The 20,388-nt window shown below is 42.7% G+C and overlaps 1 long non-coding RNA gene across 7 annotated transcripts in view; it reads right to left on the minus strand.

Moving 5' to 3' along the window:
- LOC119058084 (uncharacterized) overlaps positions 1-20,388 on the minus strand; it is a 224,730-nt gene that overhangs the window by 114,138 nt on the left and 90,204 nt on the right. For 5 of the 7 annotated variants that reach the window (XR_008390123.1, XR_008390122.1, XR_005084191.2 and 2 more), the window contains exons 2-5: positions 14,006-14,088; positions 12,629-12,825; positions 11,287-11,617; positions 3,523-3,619 (exon numbers count right to left, since the gene is read on the minus strand). This is a non-coding gene — a long non-coding RNA (uncharacterized LOC119058084). Of the gene's footprint in view, positions 1-3,522; positions 3,620-11,286; positions 11,618-12,628; positions 12,836-14,005; positions 14,089-20,388 lie in introns of all 7 variants that reach the window. The other 2 variants (XR_005084194.2, XR_005084193.2) reach the window with 2 other exon arrangements.

Consider the following 20,388-nt stretch of genomic DNA (forward strand, 5'->3'; position numbering starts at 1 on the left):
GCAGAATAAGATGATCATGACTGGTTTTAACTAATCATAATTCAGATTTTGGAACTGGGAAATGGCCTGAAACCATGGGTCTTCCCTAGCTTCTGACTAAATTGGTCTTCTTTCAGTTCAGAAAAAGAATGGGCAGGAAGGGGATGAATGTAGTACGACATTGAGCAATGCCCACCATATTCTCCTACTTCGGAGTTTAGGTTGCTCCTTCTTGTTCAATACCCAGCTTATTGGAGCCATGGAAAGGCCATGGGCGAGAAAGTGGGAATAAAAATAAAAGAAAATCTCTATATAATGGGCATTCATTTCAATCTTTGTTTGAGAGAACCAATCTTATAATCTATTTTAGATAAAGAGGTGAAAGAATTAATATCACATATAGCTGAATTGGTAAGTGGCTGTGAAGAGAATCCAAGAGTCCTTATGTTTGCTACGACTACACAGCAGGTACGAAAGAACATGCCCCAAGGTACCATCCCGAGACTATAAAGTGACAGACAGGATGAGACTTATGTATGTGTGTAAAAATAGACTAGCGTGTGTATTCAATATTTCGGAGGCATTTGGCACACAGAGTTAGTTTTTATCCATATGTAATTACATTATAATCTGAATGTCTCCAAGTCTTACCTGGCACTGGGTATAGATAGGATCAGGCAAGAGCAATGACTCAAACTTCACTGGCACCTGCCCTTAAAAGTACCCTGAAAACAGCCCTGCTCTGTGTTTGTGGCAGTTCCCCTGGAGTTCTCACATGTGCATACAGACAAATCCAGTCACTTGGGCAGCCCCCTGCTCAGATTACTAAGCCTGGGACTTGCACAGTACTGCATGTCAGCCTGAGGGGGGAAGCAGCTCTTTCCTCTCATCCATATCTTTGCCTCCACTGTTAGAAAGATCTGGAAGCGCTGGTGCTGGGAAATTCTCTCTGTCTGGAGCCGAAACATGTGTTCATAGGGCTGGGCTGGGCACAGATTCAACTGATAGTGACTGTGATAGACTCGATATCTCTTCCCTTCCTCAATAGTTACAGTTTGTTATTGCATCAAATCATCTTGTCTGGCTCTTCCTTCCCTCAGGACAATTGACTAATCATCTGTTCTAGAAACTTATTCTTAGGAAATAACCAGACTGATGGCCAAAATTATGCATAAGAAATCATTTACGAACCTCTTTATAATGAATTCTAGAAAATCTTAAAATTTATCTGTAGAAAACTGGTTTAATTATAGCACCTTCATTTTGAAGAGTAATATGCATCTATTTAAAGTGATGAGGTAGATTGACATCTATTAACATGGGGAGATATCCATGATACATTGTTGAAGTGGGAAAAATATGACCTCATATTTGTAAAAATATAAACAGGTGCTAGCATGAATGTACTTGCATTTTTGTGTACACACACACAATGAAAATATGAGTTATCTTTGGATCCAAGATAAGGGTATTTTTACTGTCTTTTTTACATCTTTCCACACAACATGAATGCTTTTACAAGAAGCATGAATTGCTTCCACAATCATAAAAGGATAAAGAAATATTCATTTTGAAAAATAATTATTTTAATAAAATAGCATTTAGCAATGGATGCATTCATTAGGGTGAAAGTGTGGACAAATATAAAATCTCCATTTAGTGAGATTATTTAATAAAAGGGAGGTGTGAACATTTGCTGGTTAACATGGAAGAAAATGCTGGGTAATGTGGAAGAAAATGAACCTCGACAGAAAGGTGATTAGAATTTACATCTCTGGAAAACTACTGTGATAGTGGCCAGCAGCATAGTTACTCCCCAACCTTGCTGCTCCTGGAAGCCTGAGAAATGGACATTCCTGAAAGGCAAAAAAGGCATGTAGAGTAAAGCAAGCACATGGGCTGCTGTATTTTGTGGTTGCCTCTTTATGTTTTTTTTTGTTTGTTTGTTTTTTGTTTTAGAAAGAGGGTAAGTGGGAGAGAGAGATAGAGAAACATCAATCAGTTTCCTCTCATACACGCCCCCTCCGGGGACCTGGTCCACAACCCAGGCTTGTGCCCTGACTGGAAATGGAACTGGAGAATTTTTCGTTTGCAGGGCAACGCCCAACCCACTAAGCCACACCTGCCAGGGCGTGGTTGGCTCTTTTAGCATTGCCTCCTTTTCCCAATTAGTTGCTTATCTTTTTCTAATTGATTTGTAAAATTCAAAGCTTAAGGACACTTTGATGTTTATGTTACAAATTCTTTATCTATTTGCCTTTCAAGTGCTTGGAATTTTACAGTACAGAAGAGTTCTAGTTGGTTGTGTGATCAACTGTAAGAACGCTTCCTTTTAAGGTGCTTGGCTTCGGTGTCAGACTTAGAAACGCCTTTTCTAACACCAAGGACACCAAAATTCTATTTAACCTATAAATGTTTATCTTTTACAATTAAATATCAAATGAATCAAAGTTTATTTTTGTGTGTGGTATGTATGAGGTGATGATATTAAATAGTTTGTCCCAATTTATTGGTCGCTTTCCCCAATAGCTTTTATTGACTATCCAGCCTTTCCCCAGTGGTCAGAAATAAATCTTTATGATATATCAAAACAAAACAAATGCACATGGGTATACACACATGTGCTCTCAGGTCTGTTTTGGACTTCTGTTTTTCTGTGAAATCAGCTGTCTACCTGTTCCTGAATTGATAACATATAATTACAATGATTATAGCTTTAAGATAAGTTTTATTTTGTGATAAGACAGTCTCCCTCATTATTCTTTTTTTTAATCCATTAACTGCTCGTAAGTCATCATACTTCTAAGTAATTTAGACTCTTGTCAAATTCTAAATAAAACTCTATTAAGACTTCTACCAGAATGACATTAAATTCGCAATGAAAAAGAATTTAATATTTTCCATGGGAGCATTCTTTTCAATCTCCATCAAGATTTTATAGATTTCTTCATATTATTCTTGGATGTTTCTTGGCAAACTTATGAAAAGTTGACTTTCTTTGTTCTCTCCTCCCCCCATCCACCTCCCAAGTCTGGTCACCCGCACAGAATCTCCTTCTCAGATTTACAGTGGCAGGACAGGTGTCTGTCCACAACTCCCAGGCAGAGTTCCACTTCCCACGGACTCTACTCCTGTCTGCTTGAAGTGGCACCTTCCTCTGACCTCCACTCTCTGGTTTCTGGTTTCAGAGTCCATGTTCCGTCATTCCAATTCCCAGCCCACTGCTCCCTGCTTATTTCTCACACAATACTCACTTCATAGAGACTGTAACTAACATTACTTTTCTGTATGACTTTTCTTTTGCTGTACAAAGGACCAGAAACTTAGCAACTTAAAACAACACATATTTGTTATCTCAGTTTCCATGGGTCAGGAGTCTGGGGATGACCTATCTGGGTCCCCTGCTCACAAGGCTGCCAGCAGGGCATTGGCAAGCTGCAGTTCTTTCTGGTCTCGGGTCCTCTAACAAGCTCACAGAGTAGTTTGCAGAATTTGTCCCTTGTAGCTAGAGGACCCTTATCCCACCTTCTTACTGACTCTCACCTGGTCACTGTGCCACAGTTCCTTGCAAATCACCCTCTCTCAGAGCTTCTCACACACGGGACTTCCTTCTTCAAGGCCAGTAGAGGACTCTCTCCCACTGAAATATAATCACAGGGGTGACATCTGTCATTTTTGCCATTTTCTGTTGTCTAAAAGCCAGTCACATGTAGCACCTGCACTCAAAAGGATGGGGATTTTTCCAGGGTTTGACTCTCCAGAGTCCCCTTAGGGTGCGTCTGCTACACTAACAGGTCTTTGACCATTGCCAGCACTGCACTGCTTCCTAGTCACTTCTTTTCTGAGATCTGGGTGTTGGCCTAAACACGACAAGATGGAAGCCTGTGTGGGGACCAGAGGCAGAGGGACAGGTGGTGGCGGGAGGCAGGAGAGGGAGAAACAGAAAGGGAAGCACTCTGCTCCCCTTACAGCACCAAAGCCTTCTGTTTGCTGCAGGCTCCAGGTCTTCAAATCATGAAGGCAGAGCAGGGTGTGACACAAGCTGAAAGCTACAGCGGTTAGTCTTCATCCTCTGCCTCTGCCTCATAATTATTGTTGGTTCCTTCATCATTCTGGAATTAGGTGATGAGTTCCTTTTCAGTGTTGTTGTAAATTTTTTTTTTACGTCTTTGTATATATGTTAGTAAGAAGTTAGGGAAAACTGCAAGTTTCATGATGCTTTGAACCAATAAACCTCAACCAAGCCAGTTTCCAGCAGGCTTCTACTCTGTCTTCTTGAGATGCTTGGTTTCTGAGGCTTGTTTGTTTGTGCAAGATTAAGGTTGAATGCAACACAGTGGGTAAGAATCTTCTTGGGTCCATTGTAAAACCTCAGAGAAACCAACTAGTCTGAGCCTCAGGAGGCATATCTGAATGACAGAGTGTCATGTCATCCTCCTGTAACCAGTGAAGTAGGTGTTATCGCACCACTTCATGGAAGAGGAAACCGAGCCTCCAACTGGACAAAGAACTTTCCCAATGTCACACAATCTGTAAGTGACAGAGGTTGGATTCAAATCACACTTTGCCTGACTCCAAAGCTCTTTCTGTCATGTCATGTTCCCAGGGTATAGAATGCCTCCTGAAATATTTAGAGGCACTTAGTAATTCATAGGCAACAAGTTTTTCCATTCCTAATTCAGTCTACAATCTCACAACTGTAATGTAGTAATAAACCACAGCTTTCTGCAGTTGGGAGGGGTTTTTGTCATGATGATAATGGACAACAATCTCACCTCTGTGATTATACCACACCACAAATTTAAAAACCTTATTAATAGTCCACCTTCAAGAGGTCTGATAGTCAGACAGAGAAGCTCTCAGACTCAGGCTTCCTATTCTACCACATACTTGTCTCACATCAACCTGAAGCAAGACTACACTAAGCAGGAGCATAAGCAAGTCATAGCTAGACCCCGAAGCTGGCTCCCGTCAGGTACGTCTGTAGGGGGCAGTGCAGTGGGATGGGAAACAGAAAGGTTGTGTTTGGGATGGTGGGATTGTAAGAGACATGCACTAGATATAAGCCTTAAGTAGCAAATGATAAATAAGCCAGCATGCCCCCAGCTGGAAGTATAGATGGCCCAGGTCCCCAAAACCATGTGTAGCTCCTGCTGCCCAGAAACCCATTCCCTTTGATGGCCTGAGCTCTGCACCTACTGCTGACAAGGTAAGAGAAATCACTGAAACCAATCCCAGCACATTCCTAAGTGTTTATCAATCATCAAAGGTCAATTCCTCAGGCACAGTCACCTTATTATAAGGGCCCAAGATGTAGCCCACCTTGGGGCCATTCCTGCAGCAATCTAGGGCAAGTCACACAATCCTGCCAATTATCAGTACCCTCTGGTACTATAGTTTTCAAATGTGGCCCCCTGGCCAGCAGTATCAGTATCATCTAGAAATTTCTTAGAAATGCAAATTCTTGGACTTTACGTGAGACCTCTACTGACTTGGAAACTCTGGGGATGAAACCCAGCAACGTTTTAACAGCCCCCCTGGTAATTCTGGTGCACACTGATGCGAGAACCACTGCTCCAATGCCTCCTGGAGCTGTGAGAATTAAATAACATACTACGTTTTGTTCTCCTACCCGGTGTGCTTCTGCAACACAAATTACCTCATCGGTGACTGGTAATAGAGGAATGCTGTCAGTATAATGTGAAAATTGCACGTTAGACTGCAAGTAATTGCACATTAAGATTTCACATTGCAATGTGAAAATTGCGCATTGATTTTTATCATATCATGGGTGGGTTTTCCTAAGCAAGAGGAGCAAGAGCAGTAGGAGTAGAACCATGATCATCAGTGGAAATCAAAAAGGCCTGAGGCTCAGCTGCTGCATCATCCATAGGAAACCTTTTGCTGTATTCCAGAAATTTTATTTTATTTTATTATTTTTATTTATTTTATTTTATTTTGTTTTATTTTGTTTTATTTTATTTTATTTTATTTTATTTTATTTTATTTTATTTTATTTTATTTTATTTTATTTTATTATTTTAATCTTTAGAGGGGAAGGGAAAGAGAGAAATACCAATGTATGGTTGCCTCTCGTGCTTCCCATGCTGGGAACTGGCCTGCAACCCAGGCATGTGCCCTGACTGGGAATCGAAGTGCGATACTTTGGTTCGCAGGCCCGCACTCAATCCACTGAGCTACACCAGCCAGGGCTGTTGTATTCCAGAAATTTAAAAATGAGCACCTGCATCCAAGGCTACCTCTCCCAGTAGGTGCACCCCAGCGTGGTGAGCTCTCAGCTTGTATGAGTGAGGCTGCCCTGCCTCCTGTGCCCACCTGGACAATGGCCCGCCCCACTGACTCAGAGGTCCATTTCCACCCCTGCCAGCCCCAGTCTGGCTGAAGAGTTACCGGCTTCTCATCTCTATTGCTTTTAGCATTTTAATACCCCCTATGCAGCTTCTAAACACTCAGCTGCTGCCACAGTGGTCCAAGTGACCTCCCCAGGGAACAGTGATTGTCTTGGCTGATCAGAGTTGCATGAGATTTGAATGGTCTACTTTGGTTCTAATTTCCTCATATATCCTATTATTTTTTATACCAAGTTTTGCAGACTGCAAGATTTTCTGGGAAGTGTTAGTTTGTATTACGGGGAGCGGGGGAGGGGGCAGGGGAATGCCTATATATGTAAAGTCCCTGGCACATAGAAAGGGCTTAATAATTCTTCTTAGTCTACATCTGCCACACTTTGTCCTTGAAATGTGGACAAAGAAGGAGCCAAGGAAACCCTGCAGTGACAACCCCAATGCAAAGGAGTACCATGAGAATGCCAAGCGTGACAGCATGAAGCTTTCACCCTCTCCGGCCAATGTTTTTAATGGCATTCATTTGGAGCAATTCCCTCTCCTTCTTTCCATTTTTCTTTGTTCAGTTCGAGTAGCTTTTTCTAAGAATGAGGCTCTTTTATCCACTTCTGTGTACTTAAATACTTAATTACTTTCAATCTTTTCCTCTGAGACTTTAGAAGACCCGGCACTAATTCTTAGAGAGACACAGCCAAGTGGGGAGTAATTATCTCAGCCATAATTCTCAGATGTTTACAGAGCAGGCACTCGGACCTGAAATCTCCCATCACCTTGGCTGGCAGAGACCAGGTTCAGTCTTCTCCTCTGACAAGAATGGCAATTGAGGTCTGGCTTAGGGTCTAACAGCAAGAGGGTCTGGCCCTGAAAGCCAGCCAGGTGTCCTAGCTCCTGATCCAGGATTCTGTCTCTTAATGTTTACGCTGCAGTCATACTCTGCCTTATGAGGTTAATTCTAAATTGTTTCTTTAAACATGGGGTCACTGGTCAAAACTGGTGGTCTGTAGGTCAACTTCAGCCCACGGACATGTTTTGCTTGTCCAGGCAATATCTTAAAAATTGGAAAATTTCACATTAAAAATTATTTCTAGCTTCACTTGAAAATTCAAAACATCTGGCAATATGGAGCTAAGATCCCCACGTGGCAGCAATCAGCAGAGCTGAGGAGAGCACCTTCCCTTTTCCGCCAGGACAAGCTCATTCAACCTTGCCACAGGTTCGACCCTCCCTTCTGTTTTAGAGACACAGGCACACCTACCCACACACCAGGACACACGTTCTACGTGAGTCTGCTAGGGCTGCCCTAACAAAATACCACTGACTGGGTGGTTTAAACAACACAAATGTATGTTCTCACAGTTCCAGAGCCTGGAAATCTAAGATCAAGGCATCAGCAGTGTTAGTTTCTTTTAAGTCCTCTGTCTTTGGATACTAGTCTTTGGGTTAGGTCCCACATGACTTCATATTAACTCAGTTTCCTCTATAAAGACCCCATCTTCCAATAGTCACATTCTGAGGTACTAGGGGTTAGTATTTCAATATGAATTTGGGAGGGCGCACAACCCAATCCATAACATAATCTTTCCTCTTTTCATACTATCTGCTTGACTCTCATAGCATTTGAATATGCAATTGTGATAGCAGTGGGAAGCTCTGGTTTGCTTTTTAACTTTTCAGAGTTTGTATCAATTAGACAGCCCCTAAACAAAGTGTCTTCATAATGAGATCCATAAAGTACACTCCAAGGGACATAAAATTTTAAGGACATAAAGAACCTTAGTGATTATCTACGTCAGTGGTTTTCAAACCATTTGAAGTCACAGAAACTTCCAACAACGCTAGTTGACAAGGAACTGACATTAACATAGCCAAGCTTCATTCCTACTCTCCAAAACAGCTCCTGAGGGAGCTCCAGAAGATACTAGGCCTCCCTTCTAAAATATGGTTTGAAAACTGTTGATCTAATCCAAATTCTTCAGTTCATTTATGAGAAACCTAAGGCTCTTCCACATGCCCAAGGCCACAGAGAGCTGAGTACCAAGTGGGACCGCATCCCAGGTGTTCTGACTTCCAGGTTCCTTCTCTGAGCAGTTCCAAAAGGTCATGGCATTTGACCACTGGAGTAATATCACTAGGAATCCCAAGAGGTGGGGAACACTTGTGTGTGGGGGGGGGGGGGGGGGGCTGGGAGGGTAATAAAAGAGAAAACTGTAGTTGAACAACAATTAAAAATAAATAAATGCAAAAAAAAGAACGAAAAAAAGAAATCCTGATATTTTCTTAGTGGAAGGATCAGCCTGGAGCCTGGGTCTAGGAGTCTGGAAACCGAAGTTCTAAGTGAGCTTTGCCAGCACTGATGGTACAACCCTAAGGACCAAGGGCTGGGGCCCTCTGCTCTTCTTCATGTGTAGCACCACAGGGCTGGACTCCACGGGCCCTAATGTCTTTCCTACATCAAAATATTAGAACTCCCGAATGTTACCTTTACAATAATTCTGCTCATCCTTACTTTTCGTCTATTGATACAAAAGGGCTTCATGATAACTTCCCTGTTTTTAAGATTTTATTTATTTATTTTAGAGAGCAGAGAAGGTAGGGAGAAAGAGAGAGTGAGAAATGTCAACGTGTGAGAGAAATATCAGTCAGTTGCCTCTTCCATGCACCCAAACTGGGAACCAGGCCTAAAATCCAGGCATATGCCCTGACCAGGAATCAAACCAGTGATTCCTCGATTTATGGGATGACGCCCAACCAACAGAGCCATGATGGTCAGGGCGTTCAAGATAACTTCTTGGCCCAGAGGCACCTGATCCAGTAATAGGTAGGCTCACCCTTTCCACATACGGAGCCCCATCCACTGGGAGGGGTCCTCAAACCATGTCTGCTGACTACAAGGTCACCTCAATATCTATATTCCATCTTGCTATACTAGAAAAGAAAAAAAAATGAAAGAGACATTCCACAGAAGAGGTAGCACCATGTGACCCACTCTCTTCTCAGTGACGTGAACCTGGCAGTCAGCAATCTTGGGAAAGTGGAAGCAGGAGGGTGGGAAAAACTGCTGTGCTCCGTGGGAACGGTAATTACAGATCTCCAAAGTAGAAGTGGCAGGAATTTGTCCTTCAACCAACATTCCAGTGATGACAAACTTATTACTTCATGAGGTTGCAAATTTTCACAAGTCATTAGTATCTCATTTCAAGCCAAAACTTAGGGCCCCAAATATCCAAACTTTGGTAACCACCCACCCATGTTCTCTTTCCCTTCTCAGGCTTACAGCAGGACTACATTTCCAGCCTCCTTGCAGTGAGCCAGAGAGTTCTGGCCAATGGAATGTGGGCCAGGAGTCCTGCGTCTCTTCCAGGCCTGACCCATGAGAATCTCCCATGTGTAACCCTGGCTCCTTCCTCATCTACCAGCAGAATGGAAAGGACTCTCTGGAGACACAGAGAAGGGCAAGGCCTGTGTCCTTGAATGCTTGCATGGAACATAGTCACACCCACACCCACATCCTCACTGGTTGCGATGTTGTTACAGGAAAGTGAAGCAACCAGACACTGAGGGATTCTGGAGCACAAGATTTATTAACGTGCACAGGCCCAGAAGAGTCAATCTACAAATTCTGAGCACCGAACAAAGGATTCTTGGGGTTTATATAGTCTACAGGGTCTTCCTGTCAATGTAGCAAAGTGAGATACAGAAGCGGAATGCGGAAGTTAGTTCTAGCTACATGGCAGAAGCAGAGTACAAAGGCTAAATGCGAAAATTAGTTCTAACCACGGGGGCACTAGTCCTAGCCCTTGTGAATATCCTGCTGTTTGCTTTCCCAAACGGCCCTATCACTCTTCTTAGGGTGCTTGGGGTTTGGGTAAACAAAGGTTCTTCAAAGCTTCCCATATCAATGTGGGCAAGAAATACATTTTTATTCTGTTTAGCCTCTGGGACTTGGGAGTTATCCACTCCAGCAGCTAGCATTATTTACCTTAATACATGAATCCTTTGAAGTATGAGACAAGCATACTCCTTGCCCACTTGCCAGACCATGAAGTATTTGAGGATTTCATTTAAAGATGACAGGATAAAAGTCTACAAGTCTATCTTCTCTCTTAATAATGTCCTCCTTTTGACATTCCCTGATTCATGCAACTCTACATGCTACCCTAAACACACGGGCATAGCACAGGGGTTTGCGTGCAAGAACTCACTGAGAGTTTTTGTCTAGAAGACATCTCCAAAAATGCAAGTTTTAGATCAGAGAGGATCCCCAATGTAATCAGCATACTTGGGATAAATATCATCAGTGACAGAAGTTTGAGGGAACTAGAGCTTCTCCATCCCCCAGCTGAGAAAACTTTCCACAAGCCCAAACAGCCTTTCTCACACCGAGTTCCATGGTAGAATTGAACCTCTGTTCCCTAAGAGATCCATTGCATCCAATGCATTATTTTTTCTCCTACACATCTAGAGCGATACTCGTTATTTTTCATCCTTGGGGGAATTTTAAAGATTGTTTCTGTGTACCGTGGTTTAGATGAGCGACTTCAATTAGGAAAGGCTGCTTGGAGGGAAGGAGAGTAAAGGCAATGAAGAATCCTAGAAAGCAAAGAGAAAGGCACCAGGAAAGGAGCCTGGGCTTGCTGAGCGGGTAAGACCCAGGGCAGCAGCGGGAGCCAGTGGGGGAGGGGCAGCATGACCAGTTGCGAGCAACTTCACAGAGATCCTGGCCTTCCAGGGCTCTGTGAGGCACCCCTCCTGCTGGCAGAAAGGGGGTTCTCTAAGCTGTAACCTGCAGGGATCAATTAATGGTTAAGGATTCTCAGGGGCAATGAATACTTCTGTGGATACTTATGACTACAACTCAAGGGCTTCCTAAAATTGCCATGTCTTTTCCATTCAGAAGACCTAAAATGACTAAAGGACGTACTGTTCAGTCAATGCCACCTACCTGCGATGGCTTCAGAGTAAACAGCTCTTCCCAGGCTATTTTTTTCTCAGAGTTGACAGAAAACTTCTCCAAGATACTAGCGCAGCACTTCTTCAAGGGCAAAAATCAGCCTTTGGACCTCCTAGAAGATCTTGCCGGACCACCAGGGTACTCCAGACAGGATGTGGTTTTCCCCTCGTTTTATGTTTTGTCAAAGGAGTCTCCTTGATGTAATCAGATTCCGGAACTTCTCCGAAACAGCAATTGTGCACCAGGGGTCATGAGAAGAGGAATCCTGCTGTAGATGCCAGAGGTGGGGCAGCAAGAGCTGAGGGGCAGGATGGCTGATGCCCTGTTGAAAGGAAGTGAACATTTAGTGGGCAGATGAAAAATAGTGAAGTAAATTTTTTCTTTGTTTTCCAGTAGAAGCAGATGTTTAAGAACTATAACGTGTTAAATGTGGGAATTACAGTAATCTTTAATAAAGTATGCACAGCACTCATAAACTATATAATTACATGTATAACTTGAGAAAGATTGGTGTGTTGTCTTTAGCCTGGGGCTTTGCATTTTAAGTGGGATGTGGGAAAACAGAATCAACCCAAGTTATCTAAAGCCCTTGAGGGAAGATTAAAGAAGCTGAGATGGTTTTATTCTGTGACGAGAAAGCTAAGGGAGGGCTAAATAGCTGTTTTGAAATATCTTAAAAGGTTAGTCCCAGGACACAGGCCTGCTGAACATGCCCCTCCCCAATTCAGAGCAGTTGAACTCAAGTTCTGGCTGAGAGCCGCTGTCTTCAGTGGAAAGTAGAGTCACATGGTTTCCCATCTACAGGAGCTTTCTCCCGGGATCCCCGCATGGGTTCCCCACCTCACTGTCTTCCCACCCTGTTCCTATGTTAGCATCACCACTGACTGCCCAAACCATTCTACCCAACTGATCCCCGGGGCCCTGCCGAGCCCAGTGCCCCACCAGCCTGCTCTTCTGTCCTCCCGCCTCTGCTTACTTGGGATCTTCTTTACTTCTGGCTGGTAGCTTCCAACCACTTTCCAACAGGACTCCCTGCCTCCTACAGCTTCCCCATCCTTACCCACCCACCCATTTTCCATACTGCCCCAAAGCTCCCATCCAAAACACAAATCTAATATTATCTATCACTCACCAGCTTAAACAGGGGCAGTGGACTTTCTGCAGGTTTAGAGATTTTCAAACTATATTGTATCTGCCTTGGCTCCTTTTTACATCCAGTCTTCATAGCATTGTTCTCAAAGCCCCTTTACAACCTGTCCTATGCCCACTCTTCCCTCATCTGCCCTCCCTGCCCCCACCTGGATACTCTACTGCAGACATATCGGACACTCACCATTTTCTGAGCATCACATGTTGCCCTGCCTCTCTTCGTGCAGATTTCTATGCCTGGAATGACATTTTTGTCTCCTCCATGTGGCAAAATCAAGGTCATCTTCTACGGCCCAGGTCAAAACTCATCTTCTCTCTCAGGCCTTCCCAAACCTATGGGAAACTCACCAGTTTCTCCTGTGGTCCCCACATCTCTTGGCCCTGAAATGGACTTGTCACATAATTATTGGGGTACATTTTTGTCTTTCTTGCTAGACTGTCAACTTCTTAAAAGTTAAAGCCATATCTAATTTACTTGGGTTTTTCCTCTACTACTTAACACAGTATCTAATATATTATAAATGTTTCATCATTGTGTGTTGAATGAAAGGCTAAGCTCCCAGTTCAAAGGTTGTCTTTTTAGTGTACCTGACATGTTGAACCTGGCAGGGAGCTGGGTGTTGAGCTTGGAGCAAGAGTCAGGACCACAGGAGCAGGTAAACAGGAAGTGAGCTGCAACTGCCCATAATGACCCTGGCTGCACATAGCTTTACATCCCAGTGTCTGGATCAAAGCTGGCAGTTTCTGTCCTGTCTATTCCTATGTGTCATCACTGGAGCAAAACCCCTAATCAGCCAGTCTGGCCACACCACAAACACACGAGCTGGAAAGAAGGGGCTGCCTGGTTCTTTTCAGGTTCCTATGGATACAGTGCCACCATTGATCCACTGGGATTCACTGTGCAGGCAGCTGCCACTTCTGAACTGTAAATACACAATGAACAGGCAGGTGGGAGAGGAAGGGAATAGAATGGAAAGTAGGGGGAGGGAAAGAAAGAATTGAGAAAGAGCATATGGGCGCAAGTGTGGAGGGAGGAGGGTTTGGTATTTGTTCCTGCATAAAATAGAATGTATTTGATAGCTTCTTGAAAACCAACATTATTTTTTGAAGTTCCTTTTGCTAAATATAAAATGTGAAAACCGCGAGTAGAAGACTGCCTTCTTTTCTGCAGGGAGGACAAAGCTCCTGAATATATTTTGATCAGAAATTTCTAGGCACATCCTTCATGAACATAATTAGCCCATCATCCTGACATGTGCTTAATTAAGAAGCAAAATTAGGCAGCCAATATGTAAAAATGTAATAAGGTGGGTTTTTGCTCCCTTTTGGTCATTTCATTGACAAACGTGGGCATTTATGCATGTAATGTTAATAGTATTTTATGTGGCTGGATCTTTACAGTTTATAAAGAAATGTTTTTTAGAGCTGCACAACAACCCAGCGAGATACGCTAACTGGATAATACCATCCTGTCTCCTGATGGAGACTCTGAGGCCTTGATTAGACAGCCCACTGCCCCGGAGCTACTCAGTTACTCAATGGAGGCAGAGTCGACACTCACATCCAGGAATCGTTTCCAAGACCAGTGCTCTGGTCTCCACCTCCACCACCTCATACCATGCCTGGCTGCTTCTCAGTTGGAGCCTAAGAGATAAAGAAAAAGGAAATGGCTGATTTGGATAGGAGCGGGCAGTTGACAATGTTTTTCTAGTCCCCTGTGTTTTTTTTTTAAAACCCACATCAAAGTAAATAAATGCATGTGCAAAAATCAAACCACTGGCTTACAACTTTTTTTAATCATCATTTTCTCTGAATATATAAATCTGGCTCTCTTGCCAGATGCAGTCTTTAGAAAGTGGTTCCTTAACTGGATCAGTCTCCAAAATCAAGGTTTTGGCTTCTTTCCCCGAGAGGGCCTGCACACTCAGTTCTGGGTGGCGGTCCACGATCCATCGCCCTCCCATCAGCAGGAACCACAGGAAGCCCCTGGTCACAGTGGGATGTCTCCTTTTTAACCAAGTTTTATCACTTTCTCAAACATCTGTTTTTGTGAGTAGAATTGTAGCAATACTCTAAGTTTCTGGGACTTAACAGTTTATGAAGAGCTTTACAGTTTTACCCACCCTACCGCTTACTCCTCTCAACCACAGGGGGCCCTCCCTGGCCCCGCTGGGGGGGTAGATATCACTATTTCAATTTTACAAATTAAGACAAGGAGTCTGGAAAGGTTAGCCAATGTGCCAATTTAACACAACTAGGAAGTGTTGAACCAGGAACTACTAAATCCTAAACTTCTAAACCCAAAGCCAGCCCTCTTGCTAGTGTGCCTTTGATTTCGTTGCCCTCTCCATCACCCAGCACAAAAACTCATAAGACAGGGAAAATCCATCACCAATGTACTCATTGCACATGCTGGACTGGTCTTTTCCGTCCCTCCCTTAATAGAAGTTCTTAAACCATGGATCGGTGGTGAATCCTTTGCAGTTGTTCTTTTCCTCAGAGAGAAAATCCTACTTTTCATCAGATTCTTGAAAAAGTATAAGAGAGATTAAAAATCACTGCTCTGTTCTGTAAGTTCATGAGACCTGGTATCTCCAATGCCTACCATAGTGCCTTTTGTACAAAAAGTGCTGGCTGGCTGGCCGGCTGGAGGGCTCTGTGTCTTTCTTTCAAGCTCTAATTCCACGATTGACTGAACTGTTGTGCAAACTGAATGACACACTAGGTAGGACCCAATTAATAAGATAGAATTTTAGGGAGAAATATTTAAAATGGAGGCTTCACTCTCAATGCTATTAAATGTGATATAAGTGATTCATGATCTACATTGTTCTTCCAATCTTCCCATCTACCCATTCTATCACCAAGCCAAAAAGGGGATTCATGTAACACCAAATTCAGCAGAGCATATGAAGAAATTATACAGCATGAGCTCCATCCCTGACTGGCTGTACATCTTACATGTAATGGCTATTTCCCTGTCAGAATTATAAATCTACAAAAAAAAAAAAAAAGAAAGAAAGAAAACTAACTTTAAATGGAGCATATCAGAAAGTCACAGCTCTACAAAATACAACCTTTTCTTGACAAATACTGAATAGCTAAGTTATATATGCACATTGTGGTTTTAGAGATTGTCCAAACCATGAAGTGATCTGAGACTTCAGTCCCTCACTCCGGAGTGCTGGACTAATTTCAAGAAGGTAATTAAAGTCAGTGGTACCTGGCATATGAAACCAAACACCCATCCTCTGCTCTCTGGGCTTGGTAGATCAAAGATAATAAACTTGTCATAAACCAAGATAAAAGGCCACCAGGGAGTGAAAAAACCCTCTTAGGTTTACATGTTGTCAGAATGGTCCATGTAGACACAGGAGTGGTAAACACGCCAATCTGCCCTCCAGACCCATCTGAACAGCCTGGAAGGAATACTGGCCAGGCCTTTCAACATGCTGGCTAGGGCCAACCCCTGACAGCCTGGAAAAGAACAGAGAACAGGAAAATGCATTGGAGAGCAGTGCTCATCTGTCCTGCCAGCACTCGCCTCACCGGGGCCAGAACCTGTCACTGGATATTTGCATGCAGCTATCAGTGAGCTGTACATGAAAACTACCTGGAAACGGAATCTGACTCCAGGGTTTGGTGTTAAACACCAGAGGATATAAAGTATCCTGCCAAGGACAAACTTTTACAACCCTACATTCCACTGCTGGTGTTATGTATTCTTTTCCTTGTCAGATTAGAAAGAGGCAGTAGGGGACAATCAATGGATTAAATATCAAATCAAAAGTCCTAAGGTCTGGTATGTTTTTCAACTGGTGAACAAAAGACGTCTGAAGATTCAAGACATCAATTCAACATTATTTCTTACAGCATTATGATTAAGAAGAAGGGGGAATTCTTTGTAGTTTATCTCATTTCTACATTATCTTATCTTCACAACTCTGCAAAATAAGCAGAACTGGTATTATGGTTCTGAGTATCCAATGTGAAATTGAAGATCAGAGACTTTAAGTAGCTTGCTCAGGTTCACACAGCAATTCCTAGAGCTAGGTCCCATGTTCTGTGAGTTCAAGTCCAGAGTTCTCTCCAACATAGTCTTTCCCTAGCAGATTATAAGGGCTCTACCCTCTCTTTCACTGCTACTCAAATGGTCCCTTATTCTGGTCAGTGGTCTTATAAATGAAATTCCTTTATAAAGAGGATCTTTTGCAATTTGACAGATAAATCCATTGACTAGATCCAAAAGGGTACTTACTCGGTATTGAATTCTGTTCTTTGTATGATGATCTAGAGTAACTTTTATTTTTAGTAGTTTAATTACAAAATATATCCACATTGACTATCAACGTGTTACTTTATGCCTTTAAAACAATTATCCAGTCTAGTTTAGTGTATGGACTTTTAAAATTTTTTAAACATTTGAAAGGCAGTTTTTTAAGGAAGAGCTTGCAATATTTATTAGGTGCCTACCAAGGACTGTCCAGGACATTAAGAAGACAAAAGTGGTCAAGACAATGTGTCTTCTGTAAGGAGCTTCAAATGAAAGAGGAAGTCAAATAAGAACAGGTAAATGAATACATTACATGAAGCACTACTCTGGGGTAAGGGCAGAGGGTCCCATGAGCAGAAAAGAGACACTCAGTCCAGTGTTGGAGGTCAGAGAAGGCTTCTAGGAGCAATAACTTCAATGCTGATTATTTGGGAGAATACGATTTTGCAAAACTACTCTAGCTTCATCTGCAACTCTAGGGCCACTGAGGAACCCTGACCAACATCCACGCACACCGCACCCTTCTCCACTTCTTTGCTTTACCCACACTATTCTCTAAGCCAGAACACCTTTTTCATGAATTAATATCCTCTTTTCTAGCTTTCATGGCTCAACTTTTGCATTTGGGGAGAATTCTTTTTTATCTTATTTTTAAGAAACAGAACTGAAACTAAGTTGAAAAGGCTAAAAACACACAATTTAAGTTCTACTACATTTCCCTTGATCTTTCAGAAACCTTAAGCCCCTCAGCTATATTTAGTCATTAAAAGATCACATGTCCATACTGTACAATACAAGTGTTACTGGGGAAGCCTAGACGGGCAGGAGGAGATCATGTCCATTTCTAAATTCTTCTAAGACTGTATTATTAGCAGAATTGATATCTTGGTCTTCAGCCAAAGCCAGAGGAGCAAGAGATCAGGTTTGCCCCCTCTCTCTGTCCCACAGGATCACTGCTAGGCTGTGTGAGCTAGTCTGAAGGGCAACCACCACCTGGGTCCTTGGTCAGCTGGTAGCAAATTGGGGTAACAATATGTCAACATTACATTGCAGAAGATCTCAGTGTTTTCACTCTAGAATTGTATACTGGTTCTTTTGGCCATCAGCAAATCTTCACAAAGGGGCCAAAACAACTTTCTTTGAAAATACCAAGAATGAGACAATATTCATATTACAGAGTTTTGCAAACTCTCCGGATATCCTAACAATAAGTTACAGATGTTTAATCCTAAATTAAGAAGCTAAATACAATGTAGACTCACAAATGGTAATTTTCTATAATTTGGGGGAAATATTTGGTAGCTCAATTCCCACTAGACATGGCTGGCAATCGTCCTGCTGTGTTAAACGTCTCTGTCAGCCTTTCCTATGGACAGAATCATCCAGAGAATAGCAATGGATTTGTTTTAAAAATGGAATTAATTAAAAAACTTGAATTCAAATTTTACTCTGGACATGTGGGTATTATTTTATAATGGGGGCAAGTATAGAGAAATCAAGGGACCTACATTCATATTTGTGTTAATTGTACTAATTCTATTTCCTGAATTATCATATTTTATATTATTAACTTGCTTTCTTTTACTCTGAAAAGAAATTTTATCAGTTTTCCTGTGTCTTTATTTTATCTCTTTATTTTTGCTTGCAATAAGATATCAGCCTCATATTGGCAGAGCAACATACTACAATGATTCTTTGTTCCAAAAAAATGCACGAATAGTACATTATTAAAATGGTGAAGGAAGCGTGTTTCACTTCATTTGTTATTTACTTAGTGAATATTGTCATGGTACCAGGTGCTTCATAAAACACAAATAAAGTGAAGTAATCACACGGCGCACTTGGATCTTGCATTTGATATGAGGCTCTCTGAGTACTTACCAAACACTGACTCATAAATCAGCCCACTTCAGGTAGGATGCAAATGTCACTTTAAATACCTAGTCAGCTTTATGGAACCCGCAGGCCCCAAGCACTACCCAGACTGTCTTGTTGAATCTGTGAGGCCGCTGAGGGAAGGTGAAACCCAAACGGGGATGGGCTTGTGAAAGGTGTCAGTAGCATTCTGAGGAAAAACTAGGGTGAAAAGGAGGGGTAACAAATAGAGGAGAAACTGGGAAACAAGCTCTGACAGATAACTTGGGTTCTAAGTTAAATTCATACTTAGTGGGTCAGAGTAAATGCTTTGCTTGTCTCAAACTTAACTCTAACCTACGTCTGATACCTTTATGACATCTGAAGCTGCTGGGGGGGTTTTCCCCTGCACAGGAGAAAATGTCTTTAGTTTTTAAAGATACTTATAGTCTGAACTGTATTTTTTATATTTACAAAGTTAAAATCTGCCTCTTCCTAAATCATAATCACATAGAATTTGCCATATACATCTTGATATGAAAATTAAAATCAGGAAAAAATCAATTCAGATGCCACCAAATTGTGAGTATGCAGGAAAATAAGCACAAGTCAGTAGATTATTCTGGTGAGGTTTGTGATGCCCAAAGTGGGTCAGGCCTGTGATGAGGCAGAGACCAAAGGCAGTGGGCAACACACATTTGGGGTGTCCCTGACATCAGAGACACACAGCTTCCTCTCTACACGCTCATGGAGAGGGTCCTCACACCTTTCTCCTAAGAAGAGTTTGAGGACTCCATGTTGAGAAATAAAATGGAGGGCAGAGGCCCCACAGGCAAGTCCCCCAATTACTATTTCAGAGCCAGGAACCACAGACCATGCTTTTCAGGGGGGTCTCAGCTTCTGCTGTCTACTCGCCGGGTGCAGAGCTCTCTGTGTCTGGGCTCAGGGCTTGGGCCTGAGGGAAGGATGGTGCCTGGAGGCTGAGTCGCCTCCTGAAACAAGCCCACACTGTACCCACCACCAAAAGGTACACAATCTGGGCTCTGCACAACATGATAGAGTACCAGACAAAATTCTGCACTCAGGGAGGACTGAGGAGTGTGGAGGAGCTCATTCTGAGTGAGGAAGAAGCCAGGAATAGGGCTGCAGGAAGGTATAAAGCCTTAGGATTCAAAGAGGGCCGTGGGAGGAGTGGGCAGGCATGGCCACTCTACCTCTACCCAGTCCCAGAGCCACAAGGTAGCTCCTGGGGAGAGAGCATGATGGCCAGCTCCAAAACAACTGTTTCAGTAAATGCTTTAGCTCAGTGGGGCCCATGGGTCATGTTGAGCGCAGTGTAACACAAAAGGGACATTATCCTTCTCCCCCACTCTACTGTATCGATCATTGCCCAGCCATGCACCCTAAGATGCACTGCTGGGAGAACACAGCAGAGGAGCTGCAGCCCTAGGGGCCAACCTCTCTCCCGGAACTACTTGAGGGAGAAACAGGAACATTATTAGAGTGCTTATGAGAACCGCTTGAGAAAATGGGGTATTTGGGGTTATGAATCAAGTGACTTTATACTTCTGAACATTTATAACTTCCCCACATTTACCATTTTTATTATTATCTGTTTCAAAACCAATAAATGACAAGGCTTACCCATCTGTCTTCAGAGAACATGAGGAACAGGTAAGACCAAGGCTAGTTCTGCAAAGAGCACAGAACAAAGGAATGGAGTATGGAGTGGGTTGCTGGCAGGACACAGGGTAATAGGGCATGGTCTTAGGTCCTGAGTTAAGAAAGAAAGTGGGGTTTGCAGACTCTGAAAATCC

Source organism: Artibeus jamaicensis, unplaced genomic scaffold, assembly GCF_021234435.1.
Source record: "Artibeus jamaicensis isolate MK-2021 breed Jamaican fruit bat unplaced genomic scaffold, CSHL_Jam_final scaffold_369, whole genome shotgun sequence".
In the NCBI taxonomy this organism is placed as follows: domain Eukaryota; kingdom Metazoa; phylum Chordata; class Mammalia; order Chiroptera; family Phyllostomidae; genus Artibeus; species Artibeus jamaicensis.